The sequence below is a fragment of the Girardinichthys multiradiatus genome, chromosome 18 (genome assembly GCF_021462225.1).
Source record: "Girardinichthys multiradiatus isolate DD_20200921_A chromosome 18, DD_fGirMul_XY1, whole genome shotgun sequence".
In the NCBI taxonomy this organism is placed as follows: Eukaryota; Metazoa; Chordata; class Actinopteri; order Cyprinodontiformes; family Goodeidae; genus Girardinichthys; species Girardinichthys multiradiatus.
Window position 1 is genome coordinate 36149237 of NC_061810.1, and position 9335 is coordinate 36158571.

The following is a 9335-nucleotide window of genomic DNA, read 5'->3' on the forward strand; positions in this document are numbered from 1 at the left end:
TGTCAAAATCGGCATTTTAGCCTTGGTTAATACCTTTCTGTTTAAAAAATAAAATATCCCTTTTCCCATAGACCAACTTAGAGGATGCAACATGCATGTTCTCTTGTCTTTCCCATTTTGAATAGTGGCTGTGAGAAATGGATCATTGTGTTACGATATATTTACACCCCAGGGGGAAAAACAATAATATGATCAACTTCAAAAATTAATATATGCAATAAAATGTTTTAATCACATACATTTTAATTATTTATTCTTAGGGTTATTGCTTGTGATTGTTGCACGTGTGATTTTTTTATTTACAGGATTTGTTGTACCTAATAATATACTCAAATCTGATATTTTGAAATTTCTAATGTAAGATATTGGAAGTAGAGGAAAATATGAAATAATTTTAAAGCTTTTTAAATACAACTTTATCAGGGCTGCCAATGACTGTACAAAGCCCATAAAATCCTACAGATTTATGAGATAATATAACATGAATGGGTCACTCTATATCTGTGTAATGTACTGTATGTTTGTTATTGTTAATCAAAGTTGCTTTTTAACACAATGAACTGTTGTTTTTCACAACAGTCAATTTAGTTTTCTATGGAAAGAGATTTAAAATTGTTATTATTACTTCATTTATTTAATAATTTTATAAAACCTTATGATTCAAGTTACTTATAAAATGTGCCAAAATTGGCTGTGCTAATATTTGCCACATTTTAATTGTGTTTATAAACTGTAGTTGAACAAGCCATGAGCTTTTTGTAAAACACAAATTCATACATGTGCATTTCACTGGAATGAGTTACACTTTCAGGCCCTAAGTCTTTCCATAGCAGCTCACAGCTGTTTGAAGGACAACAGGTTGAAACTGATGAAACTAATTATTTTACCATAACAGTGAAAGACACACAGCTGATGTGATCCAGAGACGTACTCACCATGCCAAGGTCTATTCATGTCTGTTTTGATCACAACAGCATCTGACAATCTCATAAAGGACGCAGGGTCTCTTCCTCTACAAATTATGCAGAGTTCAAGGTGCTGTGGTTTCATTTAAATGATGCAATCCACCCCATGAGCATGGTGAAGTCGGGGAAAGGTATTGTCTCTCGCTTCCATGTTCCCTCGATGAACTGATGATAACCTCAGAGGTACAACGGCTCGTGTTGAAGAATAGGTATCTTCTATCAAGGATGTGGCTGTTTCAGTTCAGGGTCCAAAAATAGTGACCTGAACATCAGCATAATGCATTATGATGGTGCAAGGGTCTTTTGGATAGTTTTTTTTTTTGTTTGTTTGTATTCATTTAGACACACTTAAAACCATTTAACTGAGCCTTTTTTATTACAGTCATTTCCTGTTTTGGGTGTGCTAACTAAAAGGATTGTTCCTCACTTTTCATCGTAATCATATGAGATCTATAGAGCCTTGCAAAAGTATTCATACTCAAACTTTTTCATGTTCATAACCAGAAATTTCAACTCCTTTTATTGAGTTTTTTGTGATAAGCTAATGCAACATGGTGCAGATTTGTAAAGTGAAAGAAAAAGAATAAAACATATTTAACATTTTTGACAAACAATAAAAGTCTTACTCAGCCCCCTTGAGTCAATATTTGGTAGTGCTAAAGTTTTCCTGATGTGACCTGACCTGAACCATCTGAACCAATTACTGCTGTAGGTTTTTAGGAGTTCATTTCTACAAGCTTTGCACATTTAGAAACTAAAATTGTCGCCCCAATGAATTTTTTCACATTTTATCAAGTGAAAACCCAAAACCTAAACATATTTTATTGGGATTTCATGTGATAGACTACGACAAGTTAAAGCATAATTTTTAAGTGAAAGAAAGTGCTGTTACAGCAGAATCAAGTGTTTTATGGTATATCTCTACCTGCTTTGCATATTTTGAGACAAAATTAGCAAAATAGGTCCACATGTGTTTTGTGGACCTGGAGAAGGCATTCGACTGTGTCCCTCGTGATGCCATGTGGGGGGTGCTCCAGGAGTATGGAATCGGGGGCCCTTTACTAGGGGCCATCCGATCTCTGTACAGGCGGAGCAGGAGTTTGGTCCGCATTGCCGGCACTAAGTCGGACCTGTTCCCGGTGCATGTTGGACTCCAGCAGGGCTGCCCTTTGTCACTGGTCCTGTTCATAACTTTTATGGAAAGGATTTCTAGACGCAGCCAAAGGCCGGAGGGGTTCTGGTTTGGGGACCAGAGGATTTTGTCTCTTCTTTTTGCAGATGACTTGGTCCTGCTGGCCCCCTCTAGCCAAGACCTACAGCATGCGCTGGGGTGGTTCGCAGCCGATTGTGAAGCGGCTGGGATGAAGATCAGCTCCTCCAAGTCCGAGGCCGTGGTTCTCGACTGGAAAAGTTCCTGCCTCAAGTGGAGGAGTTTAAGTATCTCGGGGTCTTGTTCACGAGTGAGGGAAAAATGGAGCGGGAGATCTACAGACGGATCGGTGCAGCTGCCAAAGTAATGGGGGCACTGTGCCGGTCCGTTGTGGTGAAGAGAGAACTGAGCCGAAAAGCGAAGCTCTCGATTTACCGGTCGGTCTACGTTTCTACCCTCACCTATGGCCATGAACTTTGGGTCATGACCGAAAGAACGAGATCCTGGATACAAGCGGCGGAAATGAGCTTCCTCCGTAGGGTGGCCGGGCACTCCCTTAGAGATAGGGTGAGGAGCTCGGCCATCCGGGAGGGGCTCGGAGTAGAGCCGCTGCTCCTACACATCGAGAGGAGCCAGTTGAGGTGGCTCAGGCATCTATACCGGATGCCAACTGGACGTCTTCCTCAGGAGATGTTCCAGGCACGTCCCACCGGGAGGAGGCCCAGGGGACGACCCAGGACACGCTGGAGGGACTATGTCTCTCGGCTGGCCTGGGAACGCCTTGGGCTCCTCCCGGAGGAGCTGGAGGAGGTGTCTGGGGAGAGGGAAGTCTGGGCGTCTCTGCTGAGTCTGTTGCCCCCGCGACCCGGTCCCGGCTAAAGCGGAAAACAACGAGTACGAGCTCCAGCTTGGTCAGATTGAATGGAGAGTGTGTGTTAACAGGGAATTTTGAAGTGTTGCCACAGATGATCAGTGAGATGGTTGGGTTGTGGCCCTGCTGGAAGGTGAACCTTTACTCCAGTTCCAAGTCTTTTGCAGCATCTAACAGGCTTTCTTCCACGATTTTCCTGTATTTAGCTCCAATACATCTTCCTATTTACTCCAATGAGCATCTCTGTCCCTTCTGAAGAGAAACACCTCCACAGCATGATGCAGCCTTCACTGTGTTTCACTGTAATTATGGTGTATTCAGGGTGATGTGCAGTGTTAGTTTTCTTTTTTTTGTATGTAGGTACTGCCAGTTCAGTTTGGTCACATCTGACCAGACCCCCTTCTATCGCTTGTTTGCTGTGTCCCCTAGGTTTGTGGCAAACCGTAAACAGGACTCTTTATTACTTTCTTTCAACAATGTGTTTCTTCTTACCGCGCCTACATAAACACAAGATTCCCCCACCTGAGCTGTAGATCTCTACAGCTCCTCGGGATCTACAATGAATATCTTGGCTTCTGCTCTGATTACCTTTTAAAGGCAATTTATTTCACTGGCTTTTTTTAGGGTTATCAGAGAAAAGTGCAGTTCAAATAGCTTGAAAACAATTTACTTTCTTCTTTTGACTTCATATTTATACACCCCTTTGTATTGGTGTATAAAATACAATGAAGTTTGTGGTTGAAGCTGTTAAAACATTAAAAAAGAGGCATTAATTATTTTGCAACGCACTGCATCTGTTACTTTACTTCGGCATTTATTTTTCTGTATAATTAGTTTATTTAGAAACTACTACCACCTCTAAACAAAGTGCTATTGCAATGGCTGTTAAAGGGCTCTTTAATGTCAAGACAAAGGTTTATGATGGCAACATAATGTATATAGTTTCCACAGTCATAAATAAAAACACATTTTGTATGTGCTCTACCACTCAAAAGTATGGGCACACTTTCTCAATCAACTGAATGAAAAAGTGCTTCCAAACTTTTGACTGGTAGTGTATGTTGCTTGATTCATGAAAACATCAGAGACAGGAAAACAGACTTAAAGAGAAGCGGTCTAATTGCCAGCAAGCAGCCATGAACAAATACGATTAAGACAAATCAAATAGTTATGATAAGATTAACAGTGCATGCAGTCTGTATCTGAGATAATTAAAGAGTCGCCACAGACTCATAAAGATCCCAGTTCATTTCCAGCTGGAGGGCTGTTATACATACCATACTCGCCCACACCCGCCCCCTTCATCACCCCTTGTTTTCTCCCTGCCAGTTGTCCATTAATGGCAAAAAGTCCTCCACAAAATAATAGTCTTATAAAAATATATATTAGTATGGACGTACTGCCAAATTTGTGCAGGTTTGCACGTCTCTGGGCGACACTATTGTCTTCCCAGACTTGCTTTATCTCTCTAGTCAATCAGCCCCCCGAGGCCTGTGCTGGACATTACATTTCAGCCTGTCAAAACACAATTTAACATACTGTAATCTGGAGCACAGCAAACCTGAAATGTTGAACTTTTGATGAACCAAATAAAAAAAAACCTTCAAATGGCTGATTGTAAGCATTTATTTAATTAAAACGCAGCCTGGAGAGCCCATCGTACCGCCTGTTCATGCGAGTCAACTTTCCAACGAGAGTCAGAGCTGGAGATAAGGCAGGCTGAGCATAGCTAAATCCTTTAACAACCAGCTGTCACCCTTTAAATCATACACCTTTTTCCACTACTTCCAAGTGTGAGGATTGCAGCTTTTACATGTGGCATATATCTTGTTGAATCTCAGTAAATATGGAAACACAATGAAGGGTTGAGCACTCTGAATAACTGTAGCAGAATCCGCGGTCGCACATGTTGCAGGGTCACGGTGTCTCCAAGGCCTGGGCCACCTCATTTCAACATTTATAGTGATGAATAACGCGATCACCTTATTACTGTTCCGTTTGTGCCTGCCAAAACACAGACGGGGCGATGCTGAACAATAGACAGGACTGACTAAAAGTGATTTTATTACCTTAAAACAGATGTTGCGCACTTTTCACAACCTCTATCACACGAGGCCTTTGGCTCTCCTGCCATTCTCTCATTCCAATCAGTCATCTCTCTTTGAGTTTCTTTCTTTTCCAAAAGACAAGGCCACACATATCTCCAGATGATTGCTGTGACCACTCCGCCATACCAGACACACACCCTTCAAGCTTCATACTCCCTTCGCCACCAGAAATTGAACGGTAGGCCCAACATTTACGCACAAAAACTCTCCTAATTCATCGTAATGAGCGGCTTTGCGACAGCTTTAGTGCGAGGGCGTGCAAGGCATGTCATTTTAAATGAACAGAGCTTTTGTGCACATTCTAGTTTGCCCATCTAGTGGTGACGGGCAATTATCAGATGAGAAATTTGCCAGATAAGAAATATTTCCCTTTTTTATTTGTAAAGGAAATATGCTCGTAAAATCTTTTTTGGTTAGAAGACACATGAACCAAATCCTGTGTTCATCTTTTCTTAATCAAAGTAAGATTTAATGTTCCTACAGGTTTCAGTGTTCAGTCCAAGAAGTTATCTCTCAAATTGACATGATAAATACAGAATTACAAATAGTAAATCTCAAATGAAATATTCTAGGATCTTTGTACTTATTTAACATTCGCAAATAAGTTTATGCAGCACATAAAAAAAAACTACGTAGCCAGCTGAAGTATTAATAACTTAAAACACTTTTCACATTCTGTCTTGTTACAGTAATAAACTTCTATATAATTTATTTGAGTTGTATGTGATACACCATGACAGAGTAGTGCGTAATTGTGAAGTGGAAAGAAAATTATACATAATTTATAAATTTTTTTATTCAGTTCTATTCAGTTTATTTATTTAGTGCCAGTCAACAATGAATGTCATTTCAAGGCACTTTATACAAAAACAATTTATATACAAAGATATTTAGTCCAATCATATAGCCAGATTTAAAGTCAACTACTTACATTCCACTTCACTCCTAGTTTTAAACACGCTGTCAAGTTTAACAATAAAATTCTGAAAAGTTGGGTGTAAGTTTGTATTCAGCCCTAGTTTGAGAACTCTAAATAAAACCCAGTGACATTGAACTTCAGTAATTTGTTAATAGGGACCACCCGCATAATTTTAAACTCAACAGACAGGTCACTGATAATATAAAAGAGAAGAGTAAACCAGGGTTAGGTAATAAGAGGTACACAGTAACTCTAGAGGAGCTGCAGAGATTCACACCTAAGGCTGGAGAAACTATGGACAGTAAAAAAACTATTAGTTGTGTACTCTACAATTCCTCTCCTAACAGGAGTAAAAAGCCATTGTTGACGGAAGGCCACAAGAAATAATGTAGGGTAAACAGCTCTGGTTAGATGAGACAAAAATTCTACGTTTTGGTCTACATGTAAAACGCAATGTATAGCAAAAAAAGGTTAAAAAGATTTGGGAGTGGGGTGGAGGTTCATGTTCCAGCAGGAAAATGACTCTACACATTGAGGCAGAGTTTAGATTTGTTTTTAAAACAACACATATTTTGATAGGTTAGAATGGTCTAGTCAAAGTCTAGCCAAAGTTCAGACCTAAATTTAATTGAGAATACATGGTAAGACTTGAAAATTGATACCCAAAAAAACATGTAGTTTAGCAAAGAGTGAATCTACAAAGTATCCACCTCGCAAAGGATGCATATAAATGCGTGACACACTGTTCAGACTATTGATCTGTAAACATTTTTGAAAAACTGTGGACTACTTTATGTTGGTCTATCATATAAAATCTCAATAAAATCAATTGAGAGACGATGTTGTAATGTACAAACGTTCAAAAGGCTTGGAATAGATTTGCAAAGCATTAATAATTATTGACCATTATTGATCTGGTAGGTTTAACCCCAGAGTTTGGCTGAGCTGATGGAGTTTGTCCAGTTGTAGTGGAGTTGTAGTTCTATTTATCAATATTTCTCTCCTCTTGACATATCAAGGAATCAAAGGTAATTTCTTGGGCCCGAACGCTCAGCAAGAATTACAGCAGAAATTTGCCATAACTGATCTCCTAATATCTTCAGGAACATTTCAAATTAAACACTTCAGCAACACAACCCTTTAAAGGATGGTATGCATATTGCTGGCTTTGTTTAGCTCCCCCTGTCCTCATAGAAGGATAGTGACTCACCTTCTGTTTTCAGATTCTCCCAGATGGCAATTCTCCATGAAGTGTAACTGAATCAAGGGTTTGATTAATGTGAAGATGGTGTGAATCATGTCACAGCTTTTCAGTCTCTTTTTGATCTCCACCCAAGAAAGCCACCCTATGCAGGGTCCAAACCATAAAGAAATGTTCTCCACCGCAAGCAGGTATCTTCAATGCTAAAAGAACAAATGGACCGAAAAATCAACAAATGCTAGTTGTTGCTTTATTACCAGTAATATATGCTCAGTAAAAGCAGTTTTGTTATTCAGTGAGAGTATTGATTACATTGAAACTCAATAATCTTCAGTAACATGGAATGAGGACTTGAAACCATGTTTTTCAGCTTTTCCTAGCAGTGTTGGTACCAGTGATTATGTTAAAATGTTCGATTCACCGTGCATGTGTCTGTTCAGCACATGGCTGTCCGATGCCTGGACTTTGCTCTCTGGTCTCTCCTCATTAGCCTCATACAGCGCATGCATTCCCCCTTTTCCTCACCTCCATCCCCACCCCCCCTTCCACTGAAAACTTCCACTTACATTGCACATAAGGGTTTAAGAGGGAAACTTTTGTGTTCTTTTTTTTCATGTCCAGCCCTCCTCCTCTTTACTCTGCTTCTCCTCTTCACAGACTAAATCACTTTTCCAGCTTCATACTGCTGAAAACCATATGGAGTGTGACATCATCACGGCAGGAAGCAGGGAGAAGCAAATGATACAGCAGCAGAGAGAGAAATTGGCTTGCCAGGTCTCTGTAAAGTGATGTCACCATAAAAGCACTCTGGGAGGCCCAAATTTGGTGGGTGAGGGGGGTCAGAGCAGGTTTGATCTTTTTATTTTATTTATTTTTTTTTTTTTCCATTAATTCCCACCTGGATAATCAGAGTAGGGAGAGAGGCATCTACACCTTAAAGGGAATCTTGATGTGATTTGTTAACATGTCAGGTCATGGACTGTTGGCCAAGTGAACCTATTACAAATTTTTTGTGCAGGTGCAGCTTCAGTACTTTTGTCCAAACAATGTCAGGAGTTTCTCAGTATTAGGGGATTTCTGAGAGTTACAAAGCTGGTTCTAGGCATCTAAGGATGCTTTTTTGTCTCATCCTTTGGGGCTATAAACTTCTGCATATCATCTCGCTCGTTGTCGCTGGCAGCTCCAATCTGCTCGCCAGGTTTTTCCTCTGTCATCCTCTTTCCCACCCACCCCCTTTTGTTCTCTGCGTGAACTCTCTGGCTTTGTTGTTAGATCTTGCTCTCCATACCATCAGTATCGACCCAACCAACTTTCTGTCAGTACACACAAACACTGAAATACCCTTTCCTCAGTGCCAGGCGAGAGCAGAAAAGAAAGGAGAAAGGAGGAGAAGAAGGGCCAAAGCAGCTGTGGTTTCGGAGTTGGTCTCTGCGCACCCCCTTGCTGCCCCCTTCTCCATCTCCTCCCTGGCTCCTCCAGGGACACGGGCCTTGGCCAGGCCCCAGGAAGCAGGGAGTCAAGACCAGGCTGAGAGGGAGAAAAAAGGGGAACAGAGGAGGGAATGAAGGATATCACAAAAGAAAGGGGGAAAACAGAGCAGAGGTAATATGCAAGCACTGTCAGGCAACATAATCTGAAGAGCAAACAATATGTTTAAAAAAACGTTTTTGCCAGCTTGTTTTTGCTTTTTTTTTTTTTTTTGTTTTGCTGCACATGCCACCATTTGGTTCTGTGTTGTGTTAAAAAATCAGATTTGTATTTTATCATTAATTAAAAGGGAAGACATCAATTTTAATTAATTAAGGCATTTACCCCTGGTAAAGGTTAGAGCAAAGACTTTTGCCATTATTGTTAATTGCCTACATAGAGTCAAAATATTCTAATTTCAGTACCTTTCAAAAGTATTTACACCACTTAAACATTTTCAAATGTACACATGTTTCACAAAGTGGTCCGATTTAGGTCTGGACTTTGACTAGGCCATTCTAACACATGAACTTGGTTAAACCATTACATTGTAGTTCTGGCTGTATTTTAGGGATGAGGTGAACTTCCGCCCCAACCTCAAGTACTTTGCAAACTGTAACAGTTTCTTTTTTTGTTTCCCCCTTATTCTTTTTA